At 34.4% G+C, this 22,421-nt stretch overlaps 1 long non-coding RNA gene across 1 annotated transcript; it reads left to right on the forward strand.

The window, feature by feature from the left end:
* Positions 1-967: 967 nt before the first annotated feature.
* Positions 968-21,966, forward strand: LOC110309926. Its single transcript, XR_002379766.1, has 3 exons — positions 968-1,051; positions 17,456-17,520; positions 21,591-21,966. It is a non-coding gene; the product is annotated as an uncharacterized LOC110309926 (long non-coding RNA).
* Positions 21,967-22,421: the final 455 nt, after the last annotated feature.

The following is a 22,421-nucleotide window of genomic DNA, read 5'->3' on the forward strand; positions in this document are numbered from 1 at the left end:
ACATGGTTTTCCCTGTGAAGGGAAAATAGAATATTTTGGGAGTGAACAGGGAACACTTAGGGATTGTGGGAACAGGACTAAGCAAGAGTTTGAAGGGAAGGAGGAAAAGAATACTTGGAGAGACAACTAGAATTGGACTGAGGGTCAAAAATGGAGGATATGGAGAAACCTATTGCACTGGAAACTCCCTGGAATCTACGAGAGTGACCATAGCAACATCTTCTAGTAATGGGGTATATGGAGCCTGAGCTAGCCATCTTCTATAATCAGCAAGGCTCTCTGAAGTAGGATTGGGACCTCAACACAGCCATGAAACCTTCCTCATACAATATTTCCTCCCTGAAGGATGTGCTGGGCTGATAGTGACATAGAACTTGTGGGAGTGGCCAACCAAAGACTGGTACCCTCTTTTTCCCTCTATCTGCACACAGTTGGATGCATCAAAGCACACATGTACTAATACAGCACAGACATAAATGAGACACACACACATGCACGAACAAATGCACATGCATACACACACATATGCAACACACTATTTTATTCATTACATTTTTAAAAATATTCTTATAAGAATCCTTTAACTTGTCTATTATTTTTACATAGCTCAAGATTATAAATTCTAATAATTTTAGTGATTTTGAGTATTTAATATAAGCTGAAAATAGAGGGAAATTAGAAATATAGGTTATCTATAAAGAAAATAATATTAAAATTTATTCTATACTACAACATACTCTGTTGATTGAATTTTGTTGAATAAGTATAATGATTTTTGTGGTAGTTTGAAAATATAAGACCCATAGCCTCACATGTTTGAATGCTTGCCTCATAAGAAGTGTCAGTATTAGGAGGTATATGACCTTGTTGGAAGAAGTGTGTCACTGAGGAGGTGGGCTTTGTGATGTCATACATGTTCAAGCCACACGCAGTGGCACTGTCCCTTTCTGCTGCCTGTGAATCAAGATGGAGAACTATCATATCTTCTACAGTAACATCCTTGTCTGTGTGCCTTTCCTGCCATGATGAAATTGGAGTAAACTCTGAAACTGTAAGCCAGCCTAAATGTTTTCCTTCATAAGATGATTATGGTGTCTCTTTACAGAAATAGAAACCCTAAATAAGACAATTCCACATCTAAATTTATAATTTTTCTCATTCATCTTAATGTGTCTTTAGATCTATAGGGATAAAGATTTTGACAATAATATTGAGGGTACTACTGATTATTTTGTTGAATGGACTGATTATAATTATAGCTTGATAAATTATTTTATATATAATCACTTTAGGGGGTGGCAGTGTCTAGTATGTAGTCTTGGATCGGATTGCTATTTCAAAAGATCGTCCTTTAACACAGTGAGAGCTGGCACTAAAATATATGCTCTAGTAATGCACAGTACTTGCATTTCTTAATTACATTGTGTCTACTCACTTCTTAACATTCACCAGATCATTTTTGGTAATCTTTTTTTAGTTACTTTATAAGGAATTACAAATGAGAAATTTAATAATGGAGATTATCTTCACAGACCTATTTTTCTTAGAGTACATCAAGGTCTTATTCATACACAATAATTATCTAAAAATGATATAGTAAAATATGTTATACTGTAAGTTAATGACTAAGTTATTAAATAAGCTCACATTTCATTATTTTTATATCCTACCAAAACCAGTTAAAGCAGTTTTTTATTTTTGTTTTTATTGGTTATTTTATTTATTTACATTTCAAATATTATCCCCTTTCCCAGTTTCCCCAACATGTTTTTAGAAAATAGTTTAATATAAAAAAAAACTTACCTTATAAAGCACTTCGGTTGTTTTGAAAGATCAGACAACTCATACGTATCACAGACTTTCAACTTTAAATATTTTCATTTGTTTTGTTTTGAGACAGGATTTCCATGTAGCACTCGCTGTCCTAGAACTCACTCTGTAGTCCAAGCTAACCTTAAAAATAGATATCTGCCTGTCTACGTCTCCCAAGTACTGGGATGAAAGGAATGTAACACTACCACATGGAAAACTTTTCAGTATTTAACAAAGGTAATTTATCTATGGCCTGAACTTCTTCCTCAGGTGAATAGATGCAGAATGTAAAATATTCACAATCCTGGTAATTTCTCAGGAGAGAAACAAAAAGGTGACTACAGATATACGTACAATACAAATCCAAAGGATTACACTGACTGAAAAAAAAAATCAGTCCCTCAAACTTGTACATGTTACAGACACTTCAGCAATTTTGCGTGGTTTGTTTATTTCTTTGATTTGTTATATAAATAATTAAGACTTGGGAAATTATTTTCAGGATTTCTTTCCAAGTATCTACCTTACTTTCTCTTATTTTGTTTTGTTCTTTTGTTTGTTTATTTTCCTTTTTTTTTTCTATTTTGTTGTTTTGTTTTGAGACATTCTTATTCTTTAACTCAATCTAACTGGAAGTTATTGCATATCCTAATTAGATATCAAATTCTCAGAAATTCTGCTTTGATCTCATATATACTAAGATCATGGATGAGAGCCACCAGACTCAGCTACTTTGTTTTAGCAAAAGGTTCCACATTCTTCCTGTGGATATCTGAGGGCTAAGTGATGCAGAGTAAGTAGTCCTGACAGTAGTAACAGCAAAGTGGCTCACAGTGCTAAATTCACTATATTAATAACCATGTGTTTGGGGGGGTTAAAACCCATATTAATTACAGTTGCACATCATTTTATAATGTAATGTTCATTGAATAGAACAAACATGAAACTCTTATTTTAATATGACATCAAAACATTTCTGAAGTGGTGTTTTAAAGTAAATTTACAAGTTTCTTTTCTAATTCTATCGATCCCATGATTTGGACTTCAGCAAAGGAAAGCCTGTGAATGTTTCCAAAGAACAGATGGGAAACAGGTTGGATCATTTTGCTAACAGAACATCCCACCGAGTGCAAAATTAGTAGTAACAACCCAAGTTATTAAACCTGATTATCAGTTAGATTCCATAAAAGACAACCTTTTATAATGACAGGGAAGTGCCAACTTAGAAAAAAAATCAGAAAATATGTATTTTCAAATGTAATTTTTAGCTTTTTTTGTCTCTTAGATATAATTCTGATAAGCAAGCATATTTTATTGAGCCAATATTTTATATAGATACACTGAAGCAAAAAAAAAAAAAAAAGTCCCTCCAAAACCTTTGGAAACCAGATTTATTTCTACTTGTTGACTGGACAATCTGATCTCTGCCTGATCCAATGTGCTTCACTATACTTTATAGCTTGATTTTATAAAGTTGTTTTGGGAGTTCAGATCAAAACCAAAATTTCTACTTCCTTACCCATAAGTGAAAATTGTTATCCTATTCCTAGAATATTTGCCCACTCTGTGTTACGGTGGAGTAACAGAATTTGAGCAATCGTGCTGCCTAACTTCTGTGGTTATTCAGTAGAAAAGCATCCTTAATCATAGAATTCTTATGCTACATGGAGTACCTATTGGAAGAAAAACTATCTCTGCTCAGCAATGCAAGCTACGTTGCCACTCAATAACACATAATTTGAGAACCATGTGCAGAGGTCAAGCTGAGCATTCCAACATGGTTCAGCTCGTAGCTGACGATGCCTCATTAGATACCACCTGGAGCAGAAGAATGGCTCTAGTGGGACAAATTATACTGTAGAATCATTTACAAATAAGTAATACCACTTGATTTTTAATACAAAAGTCTAGGATATGCAATCATAAATTAGTTGATAAGTAAAGCATGGTTGGTGTATTATGTAAATTCCCACAGTCACTATTAGGTAACTAGAGACACACCTGTTTGCTTACATAAAAGGAAGAATATGATATGGAATAAATAGCATAATATAACCATATGTAGCATTCAGTAAATCTGGCAGAGGAGCTCTTCTGATAAGATGATGAGAGCAAGCAAGCAAGAAACATTAAAAATAAAACAATAAAACAAAATGTCAGGGGGAAAAGAAAAAGGAAAAAGAAAAAACCTTGAGAATACCGGGGTGTTTGAACTATGTGTTCTGTTTTTGTATGCAGATTTTGTAAAAGGGTCATAGAAGAACAGCTATGGGGAGTTTTCATGTGATCCTTGTGTTCTTTCTATGCAGAAGATGAAAGCCTGGTGTCAGATAATGAGAGTATAATATGTCTCAGAGACCAGGACAGGCAACCCAATTAGCAAGTAATAGACTTGCCAGCAGCACATTTAGATAGAGCACATCTTAAGCTCAGAACACTAATCATGGGACCACACCAGACTGCTGACAGGATTCTGAGTAGCAGATGTAAACAAGGAATATACTCTGCCTCAATATTGCTGTGAGGATTACATGCAGACATTTTTCCTACACAGTCCATGGAAGTAACTTCTCTTAAATACCTGTTTCTGTTAATTAGATTCTCTAAGAGTTTAAATTGAATTAAAGGAAATTGTGTTCATCAGGCAAACATCAGGTACATTTGGCTAAATCTTGCATAGCTTAAACACTTCAGAAGGCATAGGAAATAAAGCGAGAATAAAAATAAAGCTCTACAAAGAATTTTATTTTATTATTTTACCACAAGCAAATCCTAAAGGATTCTGGTACTCCTGGGTTATTTTGTTTTAGGCGCTAGGCGGAAATTATTAAAATAGGAAGAGTCATCCAAGAAAAAGTATGATTTGTTCACCTAAATGCAGGTACTTTGTTTTGGAATTGTTACTCAGATTGTAACTAGTAGGAGCAAAAGCTATCCAGTCCAATGGGGGTCATCCCTCTTTCATATCATTAAAGACACCTAATCCATCTTAGGTTTGGGTTTTACTCTACATATGCGATGAAACTAGTACCTACTCTACTCTACTCTACTCTACTCTACTCTACTCTACTCTACTCTACTTGAATCTACTCTACTCTACTCTACTCTACTCTACTCTACTCTACTCTACTCTACTTGACTTGACTCTACTCTATTCTACTCTACTCTACTCTACTCTACTCCATTCTACTTGAATCTACTCTACTCTACTCTACTTGACTCGACTCTACTCTACTCTACTCTACTCTACTTGACTCGACTCTACTCTATTCTACTCTACTCTACTCTACTCTACTCTACTCTACTTGAATCTACTCTACTCTACTCTACTTTACTCTACTCTACTCTATTCTACTCTACTCTACTCTACTCTACTCTACTCTACTTGAATCTACTCTACTCTACTCTACTCTACTCGACTCTACTCTATTCTACTCTACTCTACTCTACTCTACTCTACTCTACTCTACTCGACTCTACTCTATTATAGCATACTATTAACTCAGAGTACTGAGAATACTTTAAGATATTTGAATAAAGACAAATGCTGAATTTTTTCTCAGTATCAGAATCATGCTGTGAACACACTGGATAACACAGAACTAAATCCATGCATTTAAAGTAACTTTTTAAATCTTGCAAAGCTTATCATACTATTTATTAATATTCAGACAGCACAAGAATGCATAGCATGATATGAATAAAAGTTACACAGCTAAGATTCACTTTTATACTATTATATTCTCTTTTTTTTCCTTTTGGTTATGGTCTTTTATTCTTGTCTGTAAATCCAAGTCAAAACATATGTTTTGTTGTTAAGGGAGTACTGCCTTGAGAAGAAGATAAAGGGTTGGAAGGCATTTTTGTACCATTTTCATAGGAGATTAAAAAGCAGCTTAGAGCAGAATATCAAAAGTTAGGAAACAGAAAAATAGTTGATAGCACCTGAAAGGCAGTGGATAGATTCCATGGAAACTTGGCATTTCCATTAAAATAGGGAGGATTCAGAGCTTCAAATATTCAGTCATAAAAAGAGATTGAACTGTGAGCATTCCATTATTGCCAGCAACAGAGTATGAAAAACAAAGAGAAAGAGTTATATGGAATAACTGAAGTTGGCACTGGAAATACAATTCTCTTCACTTCATTTTTTTCCATTGAGGGTCCTCAAATATATTTCCTCAGAAAAGAGAATCAAACTATGTCATTCACTTGTATTCTGAGAAAACGTATTAACAATATCATCACCATCAAAAACATGAACCACAAAACACCTTAGGATTTTGACTATCAAAATGCATTAATATATATTTAACCAACTTAAAATAAATTTAATTGAAAAGAATATCTAAAATTTCAAGAAAAGACAGTAGAATTCCTTGGTTAAATTCTAATATTGATAACATTGAATCTTTAAAATTCAAATCTAGTTTCATTACTAATATTTATAATTTTGGTACAATCATTTAAGAACTAATTTTGAGTCAAAAACAACAGTAAACATAGTAAAAAAAAAAGAATGTGTGTGTTTGTGGGGCATGTGGATGTACACAGGTTTACAGAGTGTGCTAGTGCACATGCGTAGCTGTGGGGCTCAGATATTGATAACTAGTTTTTGTCTGAATCCCACTTAGACTGACTGGTTACCATGCCCCTGAGATTCAACTGTCTCTACCTTTCTTGCTCTGAAGTTATAGATAGGCACTACAGCACCTGCCATTTACATGAATGCTTGCTTGGGTTTGACTTCAAGGCCTCATGCTTGCTAAGTACTTTACCAACTGAGTCATATCACCAACTAAGAATTGTTCTTCTGATATTTAACTTTAAATAAAAGTAGAACACAGATAGCAGACTACCCATTTTGTAAAAGAAATGATGTAACCCGTTTTAAATTTTGCAAAAATCCCTATAAGAAAAATATTCAAAATTTAGTTTTAATACAAATAGTTAATTTTGAAAAACTATTTTATGATGGGGAAAATATATTTTTATGTTTCATTTTGTACTTTAAAATTAAAACATACTAATATAAAATAATAAAAGATCATGGGGTATTTACACTTTGGAAAAAAATACCATCTGTGTATACATGGTTTTGTCGATGTTTACTCTGTAATGTAAGTGCTGACAAATATGAACAATATGAAAAAGTAACATATTTAAGAATTATTCCTTTTACTCTTGAGATTACTTTTCTTTTATTAAGAATAGATTTATTTTCTCATGAAATTTATATGGATTAGTTTCTCCTACCTATACTTTTCCCAGTTCCTCTCTTCCTTCTCTCCAATGCCATCCACTCTCTTTCTGTCTCTCATTGAGAAATAATAGGCTTCTAAAAGATAACAACAGAACATAATAAAGTAAAATAACATAGAACAAAAGCCATCACATTGAGTTTAGAAAAGGCAAACCAACAGAAGGAAATAAGCCACAAGAGAAGGCATAAGAATTGTAAACCCACTCATTTATACACTCAGGATTCTCATAAAAATACTAAAATAAGCTACAACATATATATGGGTTATACACACACACACACACACACACACACATATATATATATGCATATACATATATATACACACACACACATATATGCATACACAATCTTGTGTAGATCCATGCAGGCCTTGTTCTTGTTGCTTCAGTCTTTGAGTACATAAGAGCTTTTCTTTATTGATTTAGAGCAAATATTTCTTTCAGTGTCCTCTATCCTCTCAGACTCTTACACTCTTCACCTCTGTCTCTGCCCAGTTCCCTGATCTGAGGACCTAGATTTGTTTCTATCTACTGCAGGAGGTAACTTCTCTAATGATGGTTGAGCAAAGCACTTGTCTATACTTAACTTCTGTGGTTCTATGAATTATACCTTGTTTAATACTGATTTGACTGCTAAATTCCCCATATAAATGGATAAATAATATAATTATATATCTGTGTCTGGATTACCTCACTCAGAATGATTCCTTTTCTAGTTCCATCCATTTACGTGTAAGTTTTCTGATGTCATTTTTATTTTTAGCAGCTGTAATACTTCATTGTGTAAATGTATCACATATTCTTTACCTATTTCACCATTGAGGTAAACAACTAGCTTGTTTCCAATTTTTAGCTCTTATGAGCATAGTTCTAGTGAATAAGGTTGAAAACATGTTCTTGTGGTAGAATGAAGCGTCCTTTAGGTATATGCCAAAACGTGGTCTAGCTGGCTCTTCTGGTAAATAAACTCCTCTATTTCTGTTGGAACCGCCATATTGATTCACATGGCTGTATGCACTCCCGCAACGTTTGCATTCTCATCAGTAATGGGTGAGTGATACACTTGCTCCACATCCTCACCAGCCTGACTGTCGCTTGTGCTATTGATCTTGGCCAGTCTGACAGGAATTAGATGAAATCTCAGAGTAATTTTATTTGCATTTTCCTGATAGATACCTATCATGTTCCCCTTCCTTTCGAACACCAAACGCTACCATATATCTCCTACCTCTCTTTAAAATTCATGGCTTGTCTTATTAATTTTTATTATACCTATTCAAGCTCCCACCCTAAACAAGCAAACAAAAAAGCCACACATGAGTAAAGAGTACTGATAGCAAAAGAACTAATCTTTCACAGGAAAAAGCATACCAAGTTGTTGTCTAATACCAAATGGCCAGCCCTGAAACATATATAGAAGTATAATTGTAAAGATTGAGCTAATTTTAGCATATATTCAGTACATCAAACTCTATAATAAATTAATATGTAGGAAATTATGTTTCTACACAAAAGTTGTGATTACACAGTAATAACGTTTATATAATACATGTCACAATCAAACGTTCTTTAATGAGATAGACTGATTTTTGCATATTCATAAGAATTACAAAACTATTTTTATATAATATGAAAAAGTTTATGAAAGGAAGCATAATCACTATTAACTAGAAGTAACATCACCATAACTCCAAGAAAATATTATATATATATATACATCATATCGCATATATATATATATCATAATCACTATAGTTACAAAGGCTAGAGGTAGCATATGAAAAAAATTACCATAGATAAAGTATGCCATAATTGCATTATAGGAAATGACAGAGTATTCAGTGTAAATTATGGTATTAGGTGAAAAGCAATTACCATGGTAAAAACAGAGGTGAAAATGTCATAACAAAATATCTTTGTAGAGAAACTATTTCTTCTCTCTGAAAGTAAGAAAGGTTGGAACATTATTATAATTAAACCATTTTCTACAGAGAAAGTATATTCTTTGGAAAGATATTTAAGTATTACATTTATAATTAAAATTCTAATTTATAGTAATATTTAATGTGGAATTTTTAAATACTTCTACTTCTCGTGATATTAATTGACCAACAATAATAATTTTTCATAGTTATTAAGTTCCAAAAACTAAAGTATGGCAAATAAAATATCAACTTAAAAATAACAAAATTGAGCTGAGAGATTTGTAAGAGGTTAAAGGCACTGGTTGCTCTTCCAAAAATCCAGGTCAAGTTTCCAAAACCTACACTGAAGCTCACAAGTAACCAGAACTCAAGTTCCAGTGGATCCAATGTCATTATGTGGCTTTGGTGTGCATTAATCCTGAGCATAATGTACATGCATATGCACACCTAATAAAAATAAAGTAATACCTCAAAATACAATAAAATCAGAAACATGTCTATTGTGACTGAAGTTAGGATGTTTGCCTCAGTTCAACCCCTTCTCTCCCTCTCATTCTCTTTTTTCCTCACTCATCAAATGTAATGCTTCTTTTTTATATGTAATTATAATAGACATATGTGCACACAATACACATACACACACACACATATATATGTGTGTGTGTGTGAAAATCAAATTTATTGGGTCCTTCTGGTACTGTTATATGCACATAGATGTAGAGAAATGGCATGAAAAGACTCCTTCCATGAGGACACTGATTCCACTTGTTAGCTGTGAGGAACCCTGGGATGCTTCTGTCAACCTCAGCATACTGAGAAACCAAGGAGGCATACTTTCTCAAGCAGAGAATTCTGGTGTTTTGCCAATCAACTTGCATGTCTGAGGAAGTGGCCTTCAGGATCCTTTTCCCATGAGAAAGTAACTTTGTGTATAGTTTAATTAGACAATTCATCTAAGAGTTGGACTGCTGACAGATTTCTCAGTCTGTAAGAAGCCTTGGGTCACTTTGAACCAAGATAAGCTATTGCTAGAGAAACAGCAGCTGGTGAGAACTAGAAACTATGGGAAATCTTTACTCTTCTTTGCCTTTAAAAGTAGTTGAAACTTTGAATAAAGTGTACATTGGTTGACTTGGCTGTGTACCCCTGTGACCTGGATAATTTGACCTTCTCTTGGGACCCCATTAATACACTAGATGTTGACACATATTTAGGACAAACTATGTGATTGGGCAAACCATCATAGGATCTTACCTTGACTTTTGTCTCTCAATACTTGTTTATAATTCATCTTCATCTGGCATAGGACTTAAGAGATTTCTCCCATTCGCTTTGGTATGTGAATTGATGTCTCCATCACATTTCACCTATTTAGAAGGTTATATGGTTGAGGTTTTATAAGTGAAGATTTTTCCATCATATTTAAAAGACTGTCTCACAGCAGATGACAAAGACATAAATATATGGATCTATTTTCATTCTTCTACATGCACACTGCCAATATGACCAGCATCATTTGCTAAAGATCTTTTCTTTTTTCCACTGTATGTTTTTTTCCAATGTATGGTTTTGACACCCTTAACAAAAATCCAGTCAAAAATAGATAGGTATTTTAGTTTATTTCTGGGCCTTCTATGCTATCCCATTGATCAACCTGTCTGTCTCTGTACCAATACCATATCATTTTTATTCTTGTTGGTCTTAACATAGATTATGATTAGGGATGGTGATACCTCCAGAATATTTTTTTTATTGTTTGGGAAATGATCTTTACTTACCTTACATCTGACAGAACGCTAATATCCAACATCTAAAAGAACTCAAGAAGTTAGACTCAAAAAAAATTACCCTATTAAAAAATGGTATAAAGAACTAAACAGAGAAATCTCAACTGAGGAATCTCTGATTGCAGAACAGCATTTTTAAAAAATGTTTAAAATTTTTAGTCATCAAGGAAATGCAAATCAAAAATATCCTGATATTACAACCAATCAGATTAGCTACGATTAAAAAAAAAAAAAACTTCACTATGTTCATAGAAGCCTTATTAATAATAGCCAGAATCTAGAAGCAACACAGATGTCCCTCAACTGAAGAGTGAGTAGCGAGAATGTGATTCATTTTTGCATTGGAACACTATTCAGCTATTAAAATGAGGACATCAGGAATTTTTCAGGCAAATGAATGGAAATAGGTATCTAGTGTCATCCTGAGTGAGATAATCCAGACCCCAAAAGACATGTATTGTATATACTCAGTGATTGGTGAATATAACCCCAAAAGTACAGATTGCCCATAATACAGCCCATAGACCTTAAGAAGTTAAACAAGAAGACGGCCATGTGAGGATGTTTAATCTCACTTATAAGGGAGAAAAAATAATCACAGGAGGCAGAGTGTGGGAGAAAGGAACCTGGGTAGGAGAGTGGGGAGGAGAAAGGGGGGCAGGATCAGGTATGAGGGGAGTCAGGAGAGATGCCCAGAGAGCCAGGAGAATGAATGGAAATATGCAGCTGCTGTGGGTTGGGGAACCTCTAGGAAGTCTCAGAGAACTGGGATGGGAGTGGATCCTAGAATACAACGTGGGTGATCTCAGCCAAAATGACCAACAGTGGGGATATGGAAACTGAGAAGACTAACTTCAGTAGTCAATCATGACCCCTAGTCCTCTTTAAAAGAAATTCAGGTACAAATATGGAACAGAGACTGAATGAGCAATGGTCAGCCCAACTTGGTATCCATCCCATGGGCTGATACCCAATCCCTGACACTATTACTGATGGTATGTTGTGGTTTCAGATAGTAGCCTGGTGGGGTTATCCTCTGAGGAGCTCTATACATACAGATAGAGATACTCACAGCAAAGCTTTGGACTGAGGTAGGGCCCCCTATTGAAGAATTAGGGGAAGGATGAGATCACCATAGGAAGATCAACAATGTCAAGTATTCTGGACCCGTGGGAAATCCCAGAGATTGAGCCACCAACTAAACAACATACACAGGCTTATCTGAGGCCCCAAGCACATTACGTCGCAGGGGGGCTGCCTTGTCTGGCCTCGGTGGAAAAGGGTCTGCCTATTCCTATAGAGACGTCATGCCCAAAATATGAGTGGATATGGGGGCCACTCTCTCAGAGGCAAATGGGAGGGGGAATGGGAGGAAGAACTCTGTGAATGGAGCATCAGAGAAGGTAACATTTGGGATTTACATAAATAAAATAATTATTTGATAAAAAATAAATAAAAAGAAATATAAACAGGAGAGAGGTTCCTGCAACCTCTTGAAACTACAGTTTACAGAATATTCTGCAATAGGACATTAGCATCTAGTTTTTTCATCATAAAAAAAAGAAGCAATAGGATATACAGAATTGGGAGACACTGTGGCTTCCCTAACCAATAAATTATATGAAAGTAACTGGTGCCTGACCCTGAGATAATCATTTAGTCACTCTTACTTTCTGAAAAATAGTATTATAATACAAGCATGTTCAAAAATCATGGTTAAGGAAACCAAAAGTTCAAAGAAAGAAATTATTTTGCTAAGCAGTAACATTAAGCTGCTTTCAAATATTTATGATTTTATGACTAGATGTCTGATACCCTCAACCATTGTTAGAGATGTGTCTTTTAAGCAGGGAGTGATAATTAATGCAGAAATCAGTAACTGTTCAAAGTATTAAGAATATGTGACTATTGGTGCCCAGCCACAAGTAAGCCATCTATGTAACCTTCTTCACCACATATTGACATCTTCAAGGAACTTCATAGGCTAGATGAGGAAGAGGAGTGCTATGAATTATGGTATTCTGAACATAAACTTGCAATTACACAGGAGTTGTGACTGTCCTGGTATATCTATACGTAGCCTAGACTGGCTAAGAGAATGGACATTGAGGTATCTTTTGTAGCTGAAGAATTTTTACAATTAATATCTCCTAGAGAGGAGGGGTTCAAGCCTCCATGGTTGAAGCAACATCCATGCCCATATGGGCAGCACAAATTATAATCAATGGATTAAAATTAATGACTGATAAAAAACTTCTAATGTGTCAGAATACATATTGTATTGAAATTAGAAGGGCACTTAAACAGAATAAAGCTATTCATGATTCTATCATGTAATTTTTTCAGTCTAAGTTAACAAAGTTATATAAAAGATTTTTAATGTATAAATAATAGGCCTTTTCAACATATTTTAATAATGGTATAATTAACTCCCCGGTATTCTAATATATTAATGAAGAATGTTTCATCAAATGATATTTTTAGATGTTTATATAATTTGGTATAGAAGTTTAAAAGAAAGTCAATTAATTTTAGGAATTTTCTTTACTCATACTTTTGATTGTTGAACATCTATTAGTTTATCTATCTATCTGTAATAGTTTTATTTCATAGGTTATGATATAGTACAAATTTTAGGAGTTTATATATGTATATTGTAATTATAAATGGACCTATGTTAAATTTTTAAAAATTAGTTATAACATCAGATATAAACAGAAGACAATTTCATATAAGTATATGAGTAATTATATTGAAAATCAAAGATTTTTTAAGTAGTTAATAAATATGCCTGGAGATTTAAATATTTTGTTTCTTATAAAACTAATTTGCAATTCATTTTAACAAATCATGTGAATACAAATGATTTACATAACATTTGCAGTGTGTATTAAATGATTACATATTTCAAATACTTTATGTGGTATGAGAAAAGTTCTTTTAAACAAAAAGTAAAAAACTAAATAAATAACCAAGTTAAGAAATGAAATAGAACATGTAAATCTTTGTACAATTTTATGACTTTTTCTCCTGTACTCTTCATAAAATACACCATATTTTTTATCACTAGGAAAATAAATAATGTATTTCATTGCAATATAGTCCTGAAATTAAAAGTTGGAAAATCAAAACTACATTGAGTTGACAAGATTTGTCATACTAAAAGCACACTAACACTATATCTTGAACACATAGATGCCAACAAGGTAACTAGCCAATATATGCTTCATGGCCTTATTTTATGGAAAATGAAATGAAAGCTAATTCATAATTTTGAAAAGTTGAGAATAGTTTGGCCTCATAGAATACGTTGTAACTATCATAAGAGGTAACATTTTCCTGTTTTATATATTTATGTATATACAGAAAACAGATATTGCAGCTCAAATGATGTCTATTGAATAAAAAGTATTCAATATATATGTACATATGCATATATATAATATATATATACTGATTTTTTTTAATCCAAAAGACTTCATGTGTTCAAAACTGCAGTATCTGCTTTTCTCAGTTTGACTTAATTAGTTTAAAATAAGAATCTCTGATTATATCCATCTTCAATAAATGGAAAATCCATTAGTTCTACCTTGTGGCTAAACTGGGTATGTATATACTATGTTTCCCTTACGTTAATCTGTTGATAGACTTCTTTTTTTTAAAATAATTTTTTATTACGTATTTTCCTCAATTACATTTCCAATGCTATCCCAAAAGTCCCCCATACCCTCCCCCAACTCCCCTACCCACCCATTCCCACTTTTTGGCCCTGGTGTTCCCCTGTACTGGGGCATATAAACTTTGCAAGTCCAATGGGCCTCTCTTTCCAGTGATGGCCACCTAGGCCATCTTTTGATACATATGCAGCTAGAGTCAAGAGCTCCGGGGTACTGGTTAGTTCATAATGTTGTTGCACCTACAGGGTTGTAGATCTCTTTAGCTCCTTGGATGCTTTCTCTAGCTTTTCCATTGGAGGCCCTGTGATCCATCCAATAGCTGACTGTGAGCATCCACTTATGTGTTTGCTAGGCCCCAGCCTAGTCTCACAAGAGACAGCTATATCTGGGTCCTTTCAGCAAACACTTGCTAATGTATGCAATGGTGTCATCGTTTGGGGGCTAATTATGGGATGGATCCCTGGATATGACAGTCTTTAGATGGTCCATCCTTTTGTCTCAGCTCCAAACTTTGTCTCTGTTCATAGACTTCTTCTTAGCGTCCTTATTGTGTATACTATCAACAGTGTCCCAGTAAAAATTGATTTACATCTTCCTCTGCAGCACTCTGATGGACATTCTGTAAGATTTACACACATAACCTAGGTAAAGATTTGCTTTACCTAGGTTATGTCTTTTCCTCCTGTCCTTCCCTATTAGTGGCCTCTTTTGTTTATGTCAGTGTTTTGATGATAATCACTCTGAATGAAGCAAGTTGGAATCTTAACATAGTTTTTATTTGCTTTTTCAAAGACAAAAATTATATAGCATTTTGAAATGATCAGTGAGCAATCTATTTCTTTTGAAAAATGTCTTTTCAGTTTATTTCCCCTGCTCATGATTTTATTATCTATCTTTTTATTTTTAATTTTAAAATATTTTTATAATCCCTGCTAAATAGTGTTAATGTCTTCAAATAGTCAAAATTAACTTTTAAGTAACTAAACTTAGTAGATGTTTGAAGTTAAAAAACCCAGCTCATTCAATCCATAATCTAACATGAGAATGAAGATTTCTTATTTTCTAAGAATATACCAAAAGTGAAGTTAATCCAATTTCCAACCAATTAAGATCATTTCAAGATGCTTCCTGCTACTTAAAATCTCAGGAATTATAAAATGTAGGTCATTTGCTTTCCAGCCTGCCAGAGTGTGAAAAGTTACTCACTCAGGGAAGGAGAGATAAATCCAACCATGGTATTCTAGTATCTCCCACTACTTTTCATTCACTATTTGACAAAGTTAGAGGGAAAGAAGTACTCAGCCAGAAAGTATAATTCTTCTCTTGGAATATGACTACCAATTCTTCTTTGTGCTTTTAACAAAACTCTAGGGCTGGGGACATCTCTTAGTCGGCACAATTTTTTAGTGTGTGTATTACAAGCATGAAAGCTGGGATTCATATCCTTAGCAGTTCTAACTCAGAAAACAACAGCATCCTCCTGTATCCTCAGTACTGAGAAAGTGGGGATGTGGGCAGGAGACACAGGAGGAAAGACCATCATTGAAATATACTGCATGGAGAGGACACTTTGCCAAAAGCTAAAGAAAGTAGTGCCTAAGCAGCAGCCAGTAGTCTCCCGTCCCCCTTCCATGCTCCTCCTTTACTGGGTAACTGTGGAGGGAGCAAAGATCTTCTCCAGCACAGGTGAATTATGTTCCAAAGCAGCAGGTTAAGATCTAAAGAAAAAATATTTATGGAAAAAACAAGTGATGAAGGCTAGATGATGTAAAAGTACTTTGAAGATGATGATGCAGAAATGAGAAATGATTCATATGAAAAATGTTTAAAGATACTAAATGCAAGGAAAGATGCACAGAGTCGGTAATACAAGTTATAAATGTTGGAAGGACTACAAAGTTCTTTTATGTTATATAAATGCAATTTATAGACATGTAAGAAATGATTTTTTAAAAATAAGAATTGTTTCATATCCCCCCCAACACACATACACACATTATTGGTATTTCAAAGTTCAGGTTTTAACATTGATCAGTGAAGTTCTGAAAGCTAATGGAACACTGGCAGTTTACAATTCGTTGCCAGGCTAAAAATCTTAATTTTCCTTTGGTTGTTTTCTGAATATAAACTTGAATGTGCTTCCCAATATGCTAAAAACATCTCTGTTCAATCTGTGTATTTATAGCTGTAAACCTATAGCTTTTACTAGGTCTCAAAGGCATGAGTTTACTCCTGTAGTCTAACTGACACCTGCCAACAAATTTTCTAAAAATATGGATTTCAATATCATGGTAAATACTAATTTACATCCTTTTGTAAACTAAAGTTTACATAAGCTTCAGGCAATCAAGAGTTCTAAGACTTGGACCCGTTTGTCATAGGTCAAATGGACTCCAGATAAATACACCTGCTTGTTTTGATCCAATCCAGCAGTTGACCCCACATTTAAATTATATAAACTAACATATATTATACAAGTTAGAAACTATAAACATTGAAGCATTTCTGTTATAGCTACATACATATTTGCACATGTATGTATATAAATATAAATCATCCATATTAAATATAAATTATAAGAGTTATAATTTATATACATTGACTATGATGTTAATAAATACTATATAAAGTAAATATGAATCATATGCATTAAAGATTAATTATATACTTTAAATAAAATTATATACATGTAATATATAACACATACATTTATGTACTTATTGTACATAATAATTAATTGCATGCTTTAAATATTAATTACATACTTTAGATAAAATTATATTAAATATTGTCTCTTTTAAAATATGAATTAAATATTAGTTAAGTCTATAAAATATAAGTTGCAATCTCTATGATATACATAATTTCTCATGTTCTCATCTATGGGGAATTATGGAATGAGCTCAAGGAGCTCTAAAATATCAATTGCAAAATATTAAAAATGGGGAGTTGTATTTTCCTTTACCACAAAATGTTGTTTTGACTTTAGATGCCAAGGGACTCTCTGCTGCTGAGTGTCTATGACATCCTACAACTTACCACACCTATGACCAGGTGAAATGAAAGGATCCACTTACTTCCATATGGCACAGTCCAGATCTGGTATTAATATGGGGAAAAGAACATGTTTGTTTTTTTGGATGCTAAACTAGCATGGTGGCTGCCTGAGTGAATGTTGAGACACACTGATGCTGGGACAGAGAATGATGCTGAATGTAATCTTGCTATTTGCTCTGACAATGGTGATGGGAAAGTTGTATTGAACATGTGTTGTGGATAGCTCTGGGGCTAATTGCATTTGACATTAATTGTGTTCTTCTGTGAGGGGCTGCAAACCAAAAATGAGTCAGCACTCAGGTGATTTCCTGTAAACCTTCTTCAGATCTTAATTTATAAATAGAGTCTAGAGCCAGTGATTGGGTAGAGAAAAAGGGAAAGGTGGAGCTGAAGGTTTTGGGACAAAAGGAGAAAGAGAGGATGATGGGGAAGGAGGAAGAAGGAAAGTGGAGCAGAAGCACCTGACCTGGAGAAACCACAAGATATAATGGGTTTCATAGATGTGGAAGAATGTAGTGTAGTGCTAGATCTGCCCAATCTAGGCACACAGCATGTATTCATCTTAATTGAGTTATGTTTGCATTGCCTGGGCTTATTTGGGTTGGAAATTTACTGCAACAGGCATGTATTTCTGTCCCACCTTTGCTACCTTGTTCTGAGAGTAAAAAGTATTTCAATTCACCAAAGGGTACACAAGGAGGGACTCAAGCCCCATATGTAGTAGAGGATGGCCTTGTGAGACATCAATGATAGGAGAGCCCTCGGCCCTGTGAAGGCTCGATGCCCCAGTGTAGGGGAAAGCCAGGACAGAGAAGCAGGAGGGGGTGGGTTGGTGAGCATGGGGAGGGTGGATGGGATAGAGGGGTTGGAAGGAAAATGAGGAAAGGGGATAAAATTTGAAATGTAAATAAAGAAAATAACTAATAGCAGAAAAAGTATTCCAAATTGGTGAATTACACTGCTACAGGTCAGATCTATTTGTTTTATTAGAAATAGTAGCAATGCTGGATGTGTTTCTGTGGCCCCCTCAGACTTGGAAGAAGAATATCTCTCAGACTATAGTGCAAAGCATTAAGATGGGAATGCCTACATTCCAGACTAGAAAAGCTGCCTTGCCTCAGGCTTTGAGACCTTGTAGGACAGAAAACAAGAGAATGTGGAACCTGCCTTCAAAAAACCAAACAAATGGAGAAGTTGTTATACTGACCCTCCTCTTTCCTTTAAATTGACCAGTTATTCTGACTCAAAAATGGACTGGACAAGAAATCAATCCAATATGAGACAAAAGGAAATGACAGTGGTTATTTGGAGAGCTGGTGCTGGACATTTTCAGAGACACACTTAAATACTGGAAGTTAGTTTGATATATTTGCTGTAGATAAAATTGGAACAGATTCTGCGGTTAAGGTAAAAGTAACATCATGTCTGACTCCACCCAATCTTTTAATAATTGGGAATGTTATGTTTGTTACTGGCTTTGATAATGAGTTCAATGTTCCTTGTTTTAACTGCCTTTTGTCCAATTATGTTTCTACACTCTGTGGTGGTCAATCTGTAATGGTAATATATCAACCAGCCTTTATTATGATTCCTGTGAATTTATCTGAACCCTAGTATTCTGGAAAAGGCTTACAAACATTGAAAGAATTCAATCACACTCTGGCAAGGAGCATACATATGGTTGGGCACATCATTGCTGGTGTTATTGCTTTCACAACACCTATAGACAGTGCTTCTTCATTTCCATTAGCTTTGGCACAATAAGTATGAACAGGTAGTTTTGTTAATCGTCTTGAAGAAAATGTAACCAATGTCATGCCGTGGACACACAAGAGGATTTGGATAGACAGCTAGGACAAAGAATTGACACATTATAATAACGTAGTGCAGATCATGGGAGATGAGGTACAAGAAATCAAAGTCAGAAGCCATTTGGAATGTTATGCTTAAGATCAACGGATTTGTATTGTTCCAAAAATGTATAATGAGAAGCAGTATAATTGGACCAGAGTAAAATGGCACCTTACAGGTGTGTGGTATAAAACTACTTCTTTGGATTTGTTAGCCCTGCATACCAAGTTTTTAAGTTTAAGAAATACAAAGCCTCTGTGCTTTTGATACTGCTAGCACTGAAAAGCTAATGATAATCTGAAAAAGTTACATGCCATTTATCCTTCATGGTCCCCATTTACATCTCTCTTACTGGGCATAGCAGGACTTGGCTTTATGGTCCTTTCTATGGCATGTCTGTTACCTGTTCTTTGGAAAGTAATTGTCAAAGATTTTACAGAGTTACTTAAGTTCAAGCTCCACTATCTTCTTTAGCAGAAGTTGGTTGTCAGTGATGGGTAAGAACCTTTAGAAAACCTTTTCAACCTAAGACAGGCCACAAATACAAGATTATTCACACACCAATGATGGTTAAGAGCTGTGTTTTCAGATGGCAAGCTAAGACAGGCACAACTTTCTGTTCCATGGCTGATAAAGTGCCTTTTATTGATGTAAACAACAACAAAAAAGTGTGTCAACCTAAGACAAGGCAGGAATGTTAGGATTCATGTACTGATGACAGGTAAGGTCCATAAATCCTAAGAGAACCCTGAAGATAGGCACAGTCTTTCTGTGCTAAAAGCTGAGACAACTTTGGCATGTACAGATAAAAAAAAAAAAAAAAAAAAGAAAAGAAAAGAAAACGTGAGGAGTACATGCAGAATTAACTTTGGCTGACTTTTTGCTTGTGAATAATCATGTATGAGTCTGCTGACATCTGTCTTTGTTTTTAATTAAGATGTGAATTATACCCTGCCATGTTCCTCCACTTACACATATGCCCTTGAGAGACTGTCTAAACCTGAAGGAAATGGCCTTAGTAAAACATAGATAATGTGTACAAAAAACTCACCACTGACCCAAGTGAAAGACTACATATACAATACATGGAAGGCTGGATGGGGTGAAATATTCAGACTTTGGTGATTAAAGGCCTTTATTATAGGAAACAGATAATATACATAGAGAGAATGAATTTCACATTTTACACACTGGATTTCAGGCTTTATATCATTTTATCATCCCTTGGTATCCTAGTATTTTTATTTGGAATATAAATATTTGTCCATGCCACTGTGCATTATAAGAAATTAATAATCTTACAGTTAAGGGATCATGTTGAATTTTAGATGAGACTCTGACTGTGATGGTTTGTATATGCTTGGCCCAGAAAGTGGCACTATTTGGAGGTGTGACCTTGTTGGAGTAGGTGTATCACTATGGGTGTAGGCTTTAACACCCTACTCCTAGCCACCTAGAAGTCAGTATTCTGCTAGCAGCCTTCAGATGAAGATGTAAAACGCTCAGCTCTGCATGTGCCATGCATATGGGAGATTATCTAGTTTGATTAACTGAGATGCCTAGAGCTGTCACTTATGGTTAGGAGCACTCCATGAGCTGTGATCATAGACAAAATTACAAGGTAAAAGGAGTTGTACATGAGTACACACTGCTGTCTGCTTCCTGTTTCTAGATGCTATAATAAGCATCTGCTACCATGACTTCCTAGTCATTACTTGATAAATCCTTGCACAGTGAGGCAAAATAAACCTTTTATTCTCAAGTTGCTTTTCTCAGGGTATATTATTGCAATGATAGAAAATGTATATAAGACATCCATGGTTAAATATCAAATGACCATAGAAAGTATATATATTTTGCAGTATGTTGTAATGTGAATAAAACTTGAAGGTACTGTTGAAACTGAAACAAATAATCATCAGGTAACACAGGGCCCCAGTTACATAAGAATGCAGTAGTTACTTTTCTTATACCTAAGATTAAGTACTTCGTAGAAGACATTTAAAAGAGAGACCTTCTCTCTTGGTTCACATTTTACAAGGGTTCAGACCATTGTAGAAGAGAAAACATGATGGAGTACTTTTGTGCCAGTAGGAATGTGTGAAAGATTTCATCCCGTGCTAGATATACCTGGTAGCAGAGAGTTAGATGGGATAAACAGAGGTAGGGATAATGTTAGAGAACTTTCATCGATGGATCTAATTTTTGCCTCCTAGGTACTGTGTCTCAAAGGTTCTACAACCTACTACCTTTCCTTTGGAGCTAAATCCAAGTGCCTGTGAATAACCTTCTTATCTCAAAGATAATGGGTCAACTTCAGAGAAGTAGAAAGAAGAATGTTGATCAGCGAGATAAAGCAGAAGAATAGAATGTTAATTTGGTGTTCAACAATTATAGCATTTCTATTTTGCATCATGAATAGATGTCACTGTTCAATGTCATGCTGTATGCAAATTATATGGCATTGCATGCTTACTACTTCAAGAAGATATATGTTAATAAACGTTTAAATATGTTTTGCAAATGTAAAAAAAGGACAATGTAAGTCTATAACACACATAAAGAATTGACAAGAATACAAAAATTTTCTAATCTGACTAAAACAACATTGATAGCATATCCGTTTGTGCTATTAATAAAAGTAACATTTTATCTGTCATTATCTTTATTCATTGTGTATGCTGTGTGTTTTAAGATTAAATGGGGAAATTAAAATGCTATAAGGTATTTATTTGTAAAATATATGTTCTTTAAAAATTACCTTTATATCCACTTTTCATAAAAACATTAAAAAAGTAAAAAATTAACTCTTAAAAATTGATTACAGATATTCTATACATTACAACCAGTTGCAGTAATAAACAACTAGAAATGAAAGTAAATATAGAAATAACTTGTTCTTATTACAGCAATGTGTAAAGGTATCTTTTACTTGCCAAATGTAATTCTCACCTCTGAGGCTTACTGCTGAATAGGCTCATCATTTCTAGTTCTTTCTGATCTCTGCCTGACTGGTTCAAGTCAGTTGTTCTGGCACAAACTGCTCT

The sequence above is a fragment of the Mus caroli genome, chromosome 14 (assembly GCF_900094665.2).
Source record: "Mus caroli chromosome 14, CAROLI_EIJ_v1.1, whole genome shotgun sequence".
In the NCBI taxonomy this organism is placed as follows: Eukaryota; Metazoa; Chordata; class Mammalia; order Rodentia; family Muridae; genus Mus; species Mus caroli.